Source organism: Apus apus, chromosome 19 (assembly GCF_020740795.1).
Source record: "Apus apus isolate bApuApu2 chromosome 19, bApuApu2.pri.cur, whole genome shotgun sequence".
Lineage (NCBI taxonomy): Eukaryota > Metazoa > Chordata > Aves > Apodiformes > Apodidae > Apus > Apus apus.
Genome location: NC_067300.1, coordinates 8,819,787 through 8,831,959, shown reverse-complemented (window position 1 = coordinate 8,831,959; position 12,173 = coordinate 8,819,787). Strand labels below are relative to the sequence as shown.

Here is a 12,173-nt window from a genome sequence, read left to right as displayed (position 1 = left end):
CCCGGCCCTCGGCGGCCGCCGGCTCAGTCCGCGGGACCGGCGAGGAGGGGCCGGGCCTGGCCTGGCCGGGGCACAAAGGCAGGCGCGGCCGCTCCCCCCGGAGCTGCGGAGCCGGCGCGGAGGGAGTTTGGAGCCCGTTCAACGCTGGGGAGCGGAAGGTCAGGCCGGGAGGAAGGGGCGCCCCGCCGGCCTGCGGGAGCCGCGGCCTTTCGCAGCCTCAGGGCGAGAGCTGGGCCCCAAACCCCGGCCCTGCAAGTGCTTGAGCCGCTCTGTGCCAGCAGGGACTTTGAAAACACACGTAGCGGGTGTTCGCACCGATCGCTTTTGAGGCTACAGTCGAGTACAACGCACAGAAGGAGAGTAAATTTGTCACGCTCCCTTCAGGGTGCGACGAAGTTGGGGGAAACTCAGGACACCGGCAGAACGCGCTGCCGGCTGCCCCAACCCCGCGGGCTGGGGACGCAAAGTACAGCGGGGGTTAAAAGAGCCAAGGCCTGTATTTTTCAGAAGCTGAAGATGGTTGGGAGTACCAGAGTGTTGGAGGTTTCATAGAGAGAAGCAGCAAAGTTTTCGTGTGCTGTTTGTTCCAGGAACGAGGAGGCTGTCCCCAGGGTTGTGCTGCCAGGCGTCTCCTGTCGTCCCGGTGCTTCCCGATCAGAGCCAAGCTGCAGAGCCCTTCTGTTCGGGACACCCGTTTCAACCTGCTCATTGACTAAAAATCACAGAGTGAGTCATAACTCTGGGCTTGTACATCTTCACGGCCATTTCCATTCTTAGTTTCTGGTGCCTGAACCCAAAGTGCTGACTGTTTGCACTTCGCCAGTGCATTTTTTTTTTTCCCCCCATGGTGTTTGAACACTTGTGATGCTACTGAAGAAACCAGTATCTTTTGGCAGGGGGTTGACAGAATCACAGGAGAAACACTCAGGATAGAGAAGATGAAGGGAACAGCCATGTGGAGCAGCAGGTATGAAGGGTCCCAAGCTGAAAATGGGGTGACAGCTCAGATGAGGCATCATCCTCACACCCCACTGGGCTCCTCTGCCGTAAAGAGATTTATTCCCGGTGCACAAGAATGGGATGGATGTCAGGATCAGGCCCGATATCCTTACTAGGTGTTACCACATACAATTACTCATTGTCTGTGGCACTCTTCATTCAAAGCTCCAGACACTTTTATTTGACTGATGGTGCCATTGGACAGCACGGCGCAGCACCTCAGCACAGCTCACAAGAAATTCAGCTCTAGAGTTGGAGGGCAGTTTCCTGATGCAGTGCTGATCATCAGAGTCGGGCCCCAAGGTGAATCCTTTCTGTCCTTGCAGAAAGAGAAGGAGCTGCTGGAGCTGGCAACGTGGCTGGACTGAACCTGCCCTGCTCCTGTCCCTGGCAGGGGTGCAGGGCAGGTGATGGACACCGTGTCTCTGAGCTGCAAGGCTCTTCAGATGTTCTCGTGCTCACTCTGTGGGAACACATCTCAAGATGTGGGGCTGAAGTATGTCGAGTGCTGTGGAACAGAGTTCCAGCTGCTTTTCCCCCCAGGGACGCTTGTTTTGGGGAGCACACATACATTCATTCCCTGAGGAACTGTGCCTTTTCCTGGACTCCAACCTCATATTCTAATTATTATTTTTTTGTCCCCAGGAGTCTGCTATCCACCAAACCACCTCTAACCCTGGGGATGTGGGACAGGACCATGTTTCAAACTGTCAGACACAATTATAGACTCATATTCATTTATCTGCTGCTCTCACAATAGATCAGACAAGTCAGATAAGACTTCTACCTCTGTATTCCTGTCCCTGGGATATGTAATAGGCCTTTATACTCTGAAATGGCTCACTGGAAGGAGGCTGCTGAAAACAGCACAGCCAGCATCTGTGTGCAGAGGGAAACAATTATCTTGCTTTTCCTTAGCTGCAGAATTACAGCCCAGAGGTGAGGAAACTTTGCTCCTTACACCATATTCCCCCTAATGCCACACCAGAGGGAAAAAAAAAAGGGTGCTTGTATTCATGTATCCTCTCAGACCAGGACAATTTACATATGAATGCACTTGAAAAAGAAAATTAAAGTCAAAGCTATGTCCAGAAGCCTGGCAAATGTTCCTGTGCACGTGCAGTTTGCTTGGAAGGGGGGAGGCTGGCAGCTGCTGGAGAGCTCTGCCTTTATCAGTGGAGGTGGCATCTTATGGCTCTGCAGAGCACGTTGCCTTGGACTTGAAAGGAGAGCAGAGCCTCTCCCCAGGGTCCCAGTAGGGATGATTTCTCTTCCTGACCCGTGATCTTGGCGGAAATGACAGCAGTGGTCCCTGTCCCCTTATGGATGGATGACAAAGTCACAAGCACTAATTGGACCCCTTGTTAGGATGGCCGGAATGGCAGGGAAACATTCATGTCTTCAAAATGAAACATCTTCCCCGACCTCAGGATCTGCTCATCCCATTTGTGGCTTATTGCAGGGGGTCGGAACGGGTGCTCATTATTGCTGCCTCTGGATACATTAGAGGTAAGAGCTGCTGTGGCTTATCAGAGGCTGAAACTGGAGCTCAGGTGATGGCTTTTTAATTTTTTTATTTTTTTTTTCCCAGCAAGGAAAAGGGCAAGATCAAAAACGAAATAGTAAGAACAAAAGGACTTGCCTGTCAGATTTTCCTGCTGTCAGGTAACTTGTGGCTTTGCGGCCAATTACAGTTCTTACATGGAGCTGTGTTAAAACACCAGGCACTGCTGCTGCTCTGCTGGTCCCTTGGGAATGTGAGTCATACCTGACACAGGCCGAGGGCACAGCCATGTCTAGGACATGAGGGAAGTTGGTAGCCTCAGGTTCTGCAGAACTTTTCCTCTGCTAGTGGTGGTTTTGCATTTCCCAAGCACATCTTTAGGCTTTGGGGAAAACCACTCCACAGAAGTGAAATCCTGCTGAGACCATTGAGTTTCTGGTGGAAGCAGTGGCAGGGAAAGGAGGTGGATGAAGTCCAGCCTGACCCTTCAGCTCAGTCAGTATTTGGGGCCCACATATCATGTGGCTCTATGGAGCTTCAACAGGCTCAAAACCTTTCAGGGAAAGGTAGTACAAGCGTTGGCTTTACAATAAATCAAGTGGGCTGCTTTCCTCTGGTTCAAAACAGGGCTCAGGTGATGCTTGAGCAGTTGTTTCCCTCTTGCATGAAGTTGCTCGTGAGTGAGAGCTGGATGTGTCCCATGGTGACAGCAGGTCATGGTGGTGGCCCTGCTCCTGTGTCCTCCCACCCTCTTCAGCTCTTTCAGTCTGATCACAGGTGGCACATCAGATGGAGAACAATGGGATCATGTAGTAACGTGGTAAAATGAAGAGTTTAGTTGTTATTTAATAAATGCCAAGGAGACTCATGAGGCCTTGAAGTTATAATAGAAAGATCTAATTTAGAAGAAAAGGAACAGAGATGCCTGTGAAAGCTGCCAGCAGGCAGTGCTGGACATTGAACATTTCTATTTTCTCTGACTGGAGCAGAGATGGTGGGAGATCCCTCACAGCAGGGCTGGATGCTGCCCAGGGAAGGAGCATCTGGGGCAGGAGAAGGTTCTTGGTGGAGTTGGGTTCCAGGAAGCTCTGCTCTGGCTTCCCTTAGAAAAGACCTTTGCTGTAAATCACCTTGGGATGCCAGCTATTTTAAAGAAAAGAGATCCACCAGCTCCCTGAAATGCATCCAGTGGGAAGTGCAGCACAGAGGCACAGTTACAGAATGCAGCTGATGGTTTTGAGTCAAATCTGGTGAACTTCCCATTCGTTACTGACCATTGTACAACACGTAGCTGAAGGTCTCTGTGGGGCACTACCATCTGGTTTGGAATTTGTCCTTTCCCAGCTGTGATTCCCAGTGTGTCTGGCATAGGAATACAACCTGAAAAATACAATTTAGTGCCAAGATTGCCACCCTGACCTTTCCTTGCTTTCATGTGGCAGAGACCTGTAAAATGTCAAAGGAAATGATGGCACCTCCCTTACATTTGTACCTAGAACCTTTTACTAGTTTTCATACAACTCATTCCTATCTGGGTTAAATTATAAATTTTGCGTGTTTATAAACATAGAAATGTGCTGTACGGGCTCTTAAGAGTTTTCTTTACCAATTCTTCCCTTTCCATCCAGCTCGGTGGGCTTTGCTGTGAGGCAACGCTGCCGGCATTCCCATGAGGACACTTCCAGCCTGTTCCTGTCACAATTCTGCTTGTGCCCATTAGGTGTCAGGCTGTTATCGGCTCAGTTTCCTCCAGCCTCTGGGATTTCGCAGAGGAGGGAGGCGAGAGGAAGCCAGGAGCTGGTGTGGGGCTTGTCTAGGTTGCATGCTGGCCTATGGGTCCTACCCAGAAAGGGCAGACTGGGTGGTGTGGTGCTTACTGGGCCACCAAACGGGGACCTGCTGCTGGTCTTGGCCCGGGTGTTAGCAGCTGTGGTTCCTCCAGAGACACTGCTAGCTCACCCCAGGGCTGCAGGCTGAGCAATCACGGGCAATGACTCCTGCCTAAATACTGCAGGGTTTTGCAGTGTGTTTATATTTTAGATCCTTTGCATTCCTCAGGCCAGCCTTCCAAATTGCAACAGCTCCTTCCTTTGCTCTTGGATCTGCAGGGTCATGGAGATGCTGCCAGAACAGTGACCAACCTCTTTCCACTTCATCCATCATCCTCTTGGGGATGAGCAGCTGAAGTTGAGTGTTGAAGGCTGGTGCCAAATCATGCCAGCAGCATGAGTGCAAGGTGCCAGGGCAGCTCAGATATTTCCTGCAACTCTAGGGCTTGGGATGCATTCAAAGATGGAAAGTCAGTCTTTTTTTCCTCTTCTAATGAACCACGTGCAGAGTTTCCCACAGCAAGACTTTGATTTCAGCCACAAGCTGGGATTTAAATGCAAGCATTAGGTGCCGTGAGCTGAGGTGGAAGGTGATGAAAAGGGGTCTGTGAGCTTCAAAAGGGCCCATTTAAAGGGCAAGATCAGAGATGCACAGTGGGATAGGTACCTTCCATGCCACAAGAGGAAGAGCTGTAATGAACCTGAGATGCTGTGCTCCCTGTGTATTTCAAAAGGAAATTGTTCTGGTTTGGCTTTGCAGTGCAATTACTGAGCTTTAAGGGGGAAAACACATTGTGCTCCAGCTCCCCTCATTACTGCTGCTCTAGCTCTTCTGTTGACAAGTCCCAGCACAGCCGTGGACTTGTCTTTCTGCAATTATGAAGTCTTGCATTTACGGAGCACTTTTCCTGACCAGTTGCTTGCTCAGGAGCATCCCTGCAGCCACCTGTGAGGCAAGGGACACCAGACAACTTCTATGGAGCAGCTCCTGATCCCCAGCAGAGCCATCCCAAGCACTGTCCCAGCCCCCGGGAGCTCTAAGCCAGTGTTTTTAAAAGGCATCTTCACACGTAGGAAAGCTTTGCTGCTCACCTTCAAGGAGTGCTCTATTTTTAGCATCTGTGGACTCTCTTGGCTGCAAACAAGTGAAACTTCTCCGCAATGAATTCACAACAGGGCAACTGGCAGGGCTTCAAAGTCTCTGAAGTGTGGTACAAAGAGAGCGACGTGTCCCCAAGGTCCCTGTGGAGCTGGTTGAGTCCACCCTGCCTGCCTGGTCACGCTGGGCAGGCAGGGGCCAGGGCCAGGGTGCACAAAGAGTCTCGTTCACCAACGCCTTTGTGATTGCAAAATGCACTTTGGGCTTTGATTAAGGATTTTCAAACAGCTGCTGTTTGGTTCACTGGTCAAAACACTTCCTTAAGTGAGTTCTGGATCAAACTGAAGAGCAGCACTGTTTGGAATTTTCATCAAACTGAAAAAACATGCTGGGTCAGGGAGTCTGTGCAATCCTTTGAGCTGGGTTCTTCTCCAGCAAACCAGCACAGAGCAGATCACCTTGAGCAGAGGAGCCATGCAGAGCAAAAGCTGCCCTGCTCTGCAGGGTAGAGGGACCTCCCAGGTCCCTTTCAGGCTGGTTGAAGCAACATTTGTCAAACACACTAATAGTAATTTATTTCTTCACCAGGCCTCATTCTGCTATCCCTGTGGGCTAAAGTCACCTCCCAGTGCTCTAGCCAAGTGAGGTGGAGGGCAAAACCCTGAGCACCTTCTGCTTTGTGCTTGCTGCAGACACAGACACAGTCCACATTCACGCCCACATTCCCTCCTGCTTTTACACAGGGCTTTTAGGGCCATGGCATGTGTCCAGGGATGGTAATTTTGGACTAAGTGCAGTATCAGGTTCACCCTCCCATTCTGCAGAGCTCTCTGGGGGTGGAGGTGTATTGACTGGGCAGTGCAAATACCATCAGTGCAACAGATCTCTAACAGCTTTGGAAGCAGAGGAGATCAAATCCTGTCCTTTTGGTAAGCATTAAGAAAAACATGGTATTCAGAGAAGCACTTTCTCCTGAATGGGGCTTGTGCTGCTGGCATTAATGGACAGCCCTTGTGTTTCCTTGCCCTGGTATTGAATCCTCTGACACTGGTCTGAGCCCCTTGAAGACCATCCCAAACCCCCTCCTACCCATCCAGCACCCTATGGCAGCTGGCTCCACGGCACCAGGAGGTTGGGAGCTGCCAAGCTGACACCGTGGAGGTACCAAAACATAACTCGTGGAGAAGGTCCAACAATGCACCAATACCTGGTGCTGCCCTGACTGGCCTGGGACAATCAGAAAGAAAAAAAAAAACAACCAGCCATGATGTGCTTTGTGGTTCTCTTGCTCCTTACTGAACCCTCCACAGGGTGAGGGCTGGATTTGAGCTGTGGCCAGGCTTCCACCCAGCTTGGCCAAGGCTCAGAAAACCCACGAGTGTGGAAGGGAAGGAGTGGAGGCAGCATCCCAGGCTCCCAGCACTGCCCCGGGAGAGCTGTGTGTGCAGCTGGGTGTGGGATGGGAAAGCCAGAGCAGCTGGTGGATGGATCTGCTACAGAGTGTGGGGAAGGAACCTGCTGCAAGGAGCTCGTGGGAGGAGGAGAAGGAAACTGGGTGTCAGCAAATGAAGCAGATTGAGAGCTTGAGAAGTGTTAGTGGTTGTATTTGGGATATGATCAACATTTCCTTGTGACTTGCACAATCTGCAGGAGCCTGAGTGGTACAAAAAAAATAATAATTTAAAAAATCAATCTGTGGGAATGAAGCTCCTACATCTCCTTGTGCTGCAGGAGGCTGCAAAGGAGGGTGAAGCCCCAACACCCTGTGGGAGGGCAATGCAAGTCAGAGCATGGGCTCATCTGGCTGCTGTAGGGAAGGAGGCAGGTGAACTGGCAGGTGGCCAAAGGCAGCCCCCCGGTACTGGGACCTGTTTGCAGGGCTGGTGGGTGCTGCTGGCACAGCCCACCCACAGTGTGCATCCTCCTTTCCCTCCAGATACCTGTGGGGATGGCCCTGCTGGTTTGGTCCTCAAACCTCCCTGCAGGGAGATCTCCAGCATGAGGGAAGAGCCACTTGTTTGGAGGGCTGGGCAGCAGTGTGGCCTCAGCACCCAGTGGCAGGGGAGCCGGAAGGGCAGAGAGGAGTAGCACTGCTGCCAGGGCAGGAGAATGGTCTGATCATCATCCCCTCACATCTCTGCTGTGGTAATCCCTGTGTCACTGGCACATCTGTTCAGAGAGAGAGGTAATACAGGTCCAGCTGAGCAATGAAATTGCTTTCAGGGCTGTTGATTCCTGGCTCAGGGGTGTGTGGTCAGCTTGACTGCAAGCTGGGGATTTTTAATTTGTATTTTCCCCTCTCCCTTTCCCTGTTCATTGCAGCCAGCAGAGATCAGTCACACATAAAGCAGGCGGTGCCAGCAGCTTTGAGTCCTATTCCCCCTGTTCCCATTCTCTGGGAAAGATGGGCCATCTGGGCTCATTCCTGAGACCCTGAAATTGCTCCCACCGTGCCTCGCTGAAGGATTTGCGTCTCGCTTGGGACCTGCTCTGCCCATCCTTTTCCTGCCTGGATTTGGTCTCTGCTCGGGGACCGGGACCCGTTTCTCCTCTAGATGGTGCAACTGCCATTGGACACCAAAAAAAGCACCGAGATGCGGCCAGACCCCAGCTCCTGCGGCAGAATGTGGGGTGCAACCGGCCCTGGGGGCTGCTCCCGGCTCCCCCCGACCCCTTCCAGGTCTCTCCCGCTGACAGGACGGGGCACAGGCTCCCGTGTGCCTCCCGCCCCGGGGCTGTGCTGGGCAGCATCACCCGCGGCACAGGGCCAGGTGGAGCCGAGGGATGAGAAATCCGTCTCCTGCTGTTCCTGGCTTTTCTGTCCTTGGCAGAGCACGGCCCGGCAGTGCCCGGGGGAGATGCTGGCAGAGCGCAGCGGAAGGCGGAGGAGAGGGGACAGTTCCTGGGGGTGGCCCCGTGCCTGGTGGCAATCGGGCTCTTTCCGTTCCTGCTGGGTGCGGAACGGGCCGGCTGGAGGAGCCGCGGGGCCAACACAGCCCGGGGTTTAGAAACCCCGCTCGCCTGCCAGCCCCGGGCTCACCTGCCAGCCCCGGGCTCACCTGCCAGCCCCGGACTCACCTCCAGGTGAGGAGGGTTGCGGCTGCCAAGCCCGCGGGGCTGCCCGGGAGAACGGAACAGACCGAACCGCCCCGCCCCACCCGGGGATCCAGCCTCTCCACTCATCCCACGGCAGCAAGAAGGACACAGACAGAGATGCTCCTCTCCTCCAGGGCCACCACTCTAGAGAGCCACCTCCTGGTCGCAGCAGGGCGTTTATGGCTTAGGGGTTGTGTCAGGGCAGGGTGAGGTTGGCCAGGTTTGCCAGCTCCCCTGAGCAGGTGAGGACAGGTAAGGGCAGGTGAGGATAGCCCCTGGGAGCCAGGCAGGTTGGATCTGGGACCCTGCAGGCACAAGGGGAATCCTAAGCACAGTTCTCATTGTAATACTCCCCATTTGTTTAGGATAAAACCAAATAAATACAAGCTTCATGATTTGGGTGAAACAATAGCAGAGCTTCCAGCATACAGAAAGGTTTCCTCCCGTCAAGCTTTGCTGGCAAGTTTTAGAGCCTGGATTTTAAATAAATGTTACGAGTGCATTTTAAAACACACCATATGTTCTCTGGCAGATCTTTCTGGGAGCTGCTACAGTGTGGCTCTCGACTGGATCTTCTCCTCCTCCCTTACCTGTCAACTCACTGGGGTGTGTTTTACAGACGAGTTTACAGGCAGAGCCCCAGCTCCTCTTCACACTGGTGAAGCCACATGCAGGACTTCCTGTGCCCTATGGCACGGGCACCAGCTTGCAGTCTCTGCTGTGAGCATGGGTTGCAAAATGAGCTCATATTAAAGGTCAGGGTGTTTTTGCTGGAGAGCTGAATAACTTGCTGGGGACCTGTGCTGCATCCCTGCTGTGTTTCTCACGGCTCAGGCAGTCACAGCCTCATCCTAAATTTTGGGAAGCACCCCAAAACCCATCCAGGCTTTTTGTGTCTCCAGCAAGGTCAAATGAGCAGAGGGAAGGAAGAGCCTGGAGCTGCAGCAGGATTTGGGATTTCTTAGTTCCCCCAGACCACTGTAGATGGCACTCGGGCCCCACTGCCCGCCCAGCTGCCAGGGAGCTGTAATGTGTGCTGGCAAGGAGTCAGGGCATGAGCTCTAAGCTTACAGCAGATTTTCTCTTCTGACAGATTACTGCTTCATTTGTAAGAGGAGAACTTCTCATTAAGTACATTTTTGACATTTTGTTGGGGGGGGGGAATAAAATCCTCATGATGCTGAGCACGCTGGAGCACGAGTGCGGCTGAGTCTTCACAGGTTTTGGGACTGAGGGTGGGTTGTTGGTTTTGGTTTTTTTGCTTTGGCATGAAAGTCCCTTTTCATAATTTTTCAGCTCTGAGCACAACTGCAGCGGGTGGGAGGCATGTTTAAAGCAGAACCCAGCTGAAAAGGCAGGAGAACTCTGGTGGAGAATCCGCAGCACTCGGTTCCAGCAATGCTCAGATTTCAATGCCAATCCAATCAGGTTTGATGAAAGTGTGTTTTCAAGGCAAAATCAAATCTAAACTGCAATTATCATTGCTCTCGGTGCTGTGTGAGTGTCTGGGCATGCCAGGCTTGGGCTGCACTCAGGGTTGGTGATCACAAGGCATGAAGTCACTCATGGCTTTGCCAGGGACCTGTGGCTGCATGTTGGGGAGCTGGGGACAACCCCTGTGGGGACCTGCTTTGCTTTGGGCCAAGCTGGCCAGGCTCCCTTTACAAGCTGTCCTAATCACTTGGACAGAACAAAGACTAATTCTAGTGTTAATTATGCAAATCAGCCTTGATGGGAAATTCTGGACTGAGGTTATATTATTGCTTTTTCTTTTCCGGGGTGAGGAATAGTCCTTTTGGAAAATCCTTCTTTTTGCACAACCACTTGCATTCTTACATTTCTTCCCCTTGGGTTTCTTTCAAGTGAAAAAATGCTGAGCAAGGTTATTGCTGTGAGCTCCTAGGACATTTTCATTGATCCAAATCAGACTTATAGAAAGAGCAAGCATCAAAAAGCACTGGGTGACGTTATAGATCTATTTTAATTAGGAAAAATGGTGCAAGCAGCTTGAAGGAAGCAAGCACTTCACAAGGAAAAAACCCAAAACATTTCACTTCTTTTCCCTTAGAAAACACTCTTTCTCATTATCCAAGCTGCTGAAACCATGTGCTCCTCAGGGGCAAGGACTGCACTGGCCTTTCCCAGCTTGTGCTGAGCACAACAACATGAACAACAAAAATTGTATTAAACTGCCCTGAGATTTTTCTCTCCTGCACTAATTGCCCAGACTCTTCCCACTCCCAGCACAAACACAGGTATAAATCACTTTGCTGTTGTTGCTTTGTACAGCCCAAGGAAAAAGAAGTCACCCTGGCAATGCCCAGCAAGGAGACTCTTGTTTAGGTGCTTCTTTGAGGAATACTTTTTAATCAGCTTTTGAAAAGCGTTTGAAGCCTGGTTTCCTTGCATCAACAGCTGCAGATGCTGATGCCTGGTTCCTCTTCTTCCTTCCTGGCTGCCTTTCAAAGCTGGGACAAACCCTCAGCCACTGGTGGTTCAGACCCTTCCCCTGGTCCCAGGGGATGTCACCCTCAGGAGTGACACGGGCCGGCAGAGGTGGCCAGGATGGAAGGGGCAATGGGCTCAGGGCTGAGCTGGTCTCCAGGTGAGCTACCCTCTCCCTGCCCCTACCAGGTTTGTAGCTCCCCTTTCCCACAGGTTTCTCACTCAGTGCAGAGCACCCGGCTGAGCAGCGTTGATCAGATCTTTCTCCCTGAGTGAATGACATTCTCCTGCCTGAGAAAATCAGGTTACAGTCTTTTATCTATGACTTGAAGTGCTGCTGCCTACTTGTTTCAGGGAAGGAGTCCTGAGATGGAGATGTTCCTATTGATGTTTTACCCTGGAAGATGGTGTTAGTGCTGAGCACTGAAGACACACATGAGAAGGTGCTTTAAGCCATGGACCTGGTCACCTCCTCACCCACAGGGCCATGGCTGCAGACGTGAAGGGCATCTACAGGGAGAAAAAAAGGAACTGCTTGAATCCCTGGGAGAAATACAAGGACTGCTGAAGTGCTGATCTGTTACACCCCGAGACAGGCTGAGTGGGCCCAGGGAAGGGTTTGAGGGTCTCTGCAGCGAGGGAGGGATGTGGCCCAGCACATGGCAGCCTGGCTCCCAGCAGATGGTGCACCCGTCTCATGGCACTTGACAGGATGGTGGGAGAAGTTATTATGAAAGACTGCTGTGACATTCACAGCACAGATCTGCCAAATGGTGTCTAGAGGAGATGGAAGGAGCACGTTGTGATGCTGCATAAATTGGTGCAGAGATGGATCTGATGCCGTATTTCAGAGCAGGGTGGAAGGAAGCCTTCCACCACCAGTGGAGATGGTGTGTCCAGCCAGCTGAAGGCCAGCACTGAGCCCTCAGGGAGGCTGAGCTGTTGAGTCCCTTTTGGTGCCTTTTGCCATTGGGATGTTCATAACTCCTAAAAACCAGGTCCTTCTGTGATAGTGCCCAGCAGCCTCAGGTGAATGCAACTGGGGGATCCTCCCAGTGTCCCCCCCACTTCTCAGCTGCATGGAGCAGATGCCTTGTCCCAGCTTCAGCTGAAGGTCCTGCAGAACCACATGGATCCTCCATCCCATGGAGCAAGGGCTGCCCATCCCAGGCTGGTGTCCCTCACCAGCTGCACTGCAAAC

The 12,173-nt window shown here is 52.1% G+C and overlaps 1 long non-coding RNA gene across 2 annotated transcripts; it reads left to right on the top strand.

Annotated features, from left to right (window-relative positions):
• The first annotated feature begins 5 nt into the window (after positions 1-5).
• On the top strand, positions 6-9,012 carry LOC127392544 (uncharacterized). Of its 2 annotated transcripts, none has more exons than XR_007891288.1 (3): positions 6-158; positions 591-2,508; positions 7,754-9,012. It is a non-coding gene; the product is annotated as an uncharacterized LOC127392544 (long non-coding RNA). The 2 variants fall into 2 exon arrangements; XR_007891289.1 differs by having other exon boundaries at positions 6-967; positions 1,326-2,508.
• Positions 9,013-12,173: the final 3,161 nt, after the last annotated feature.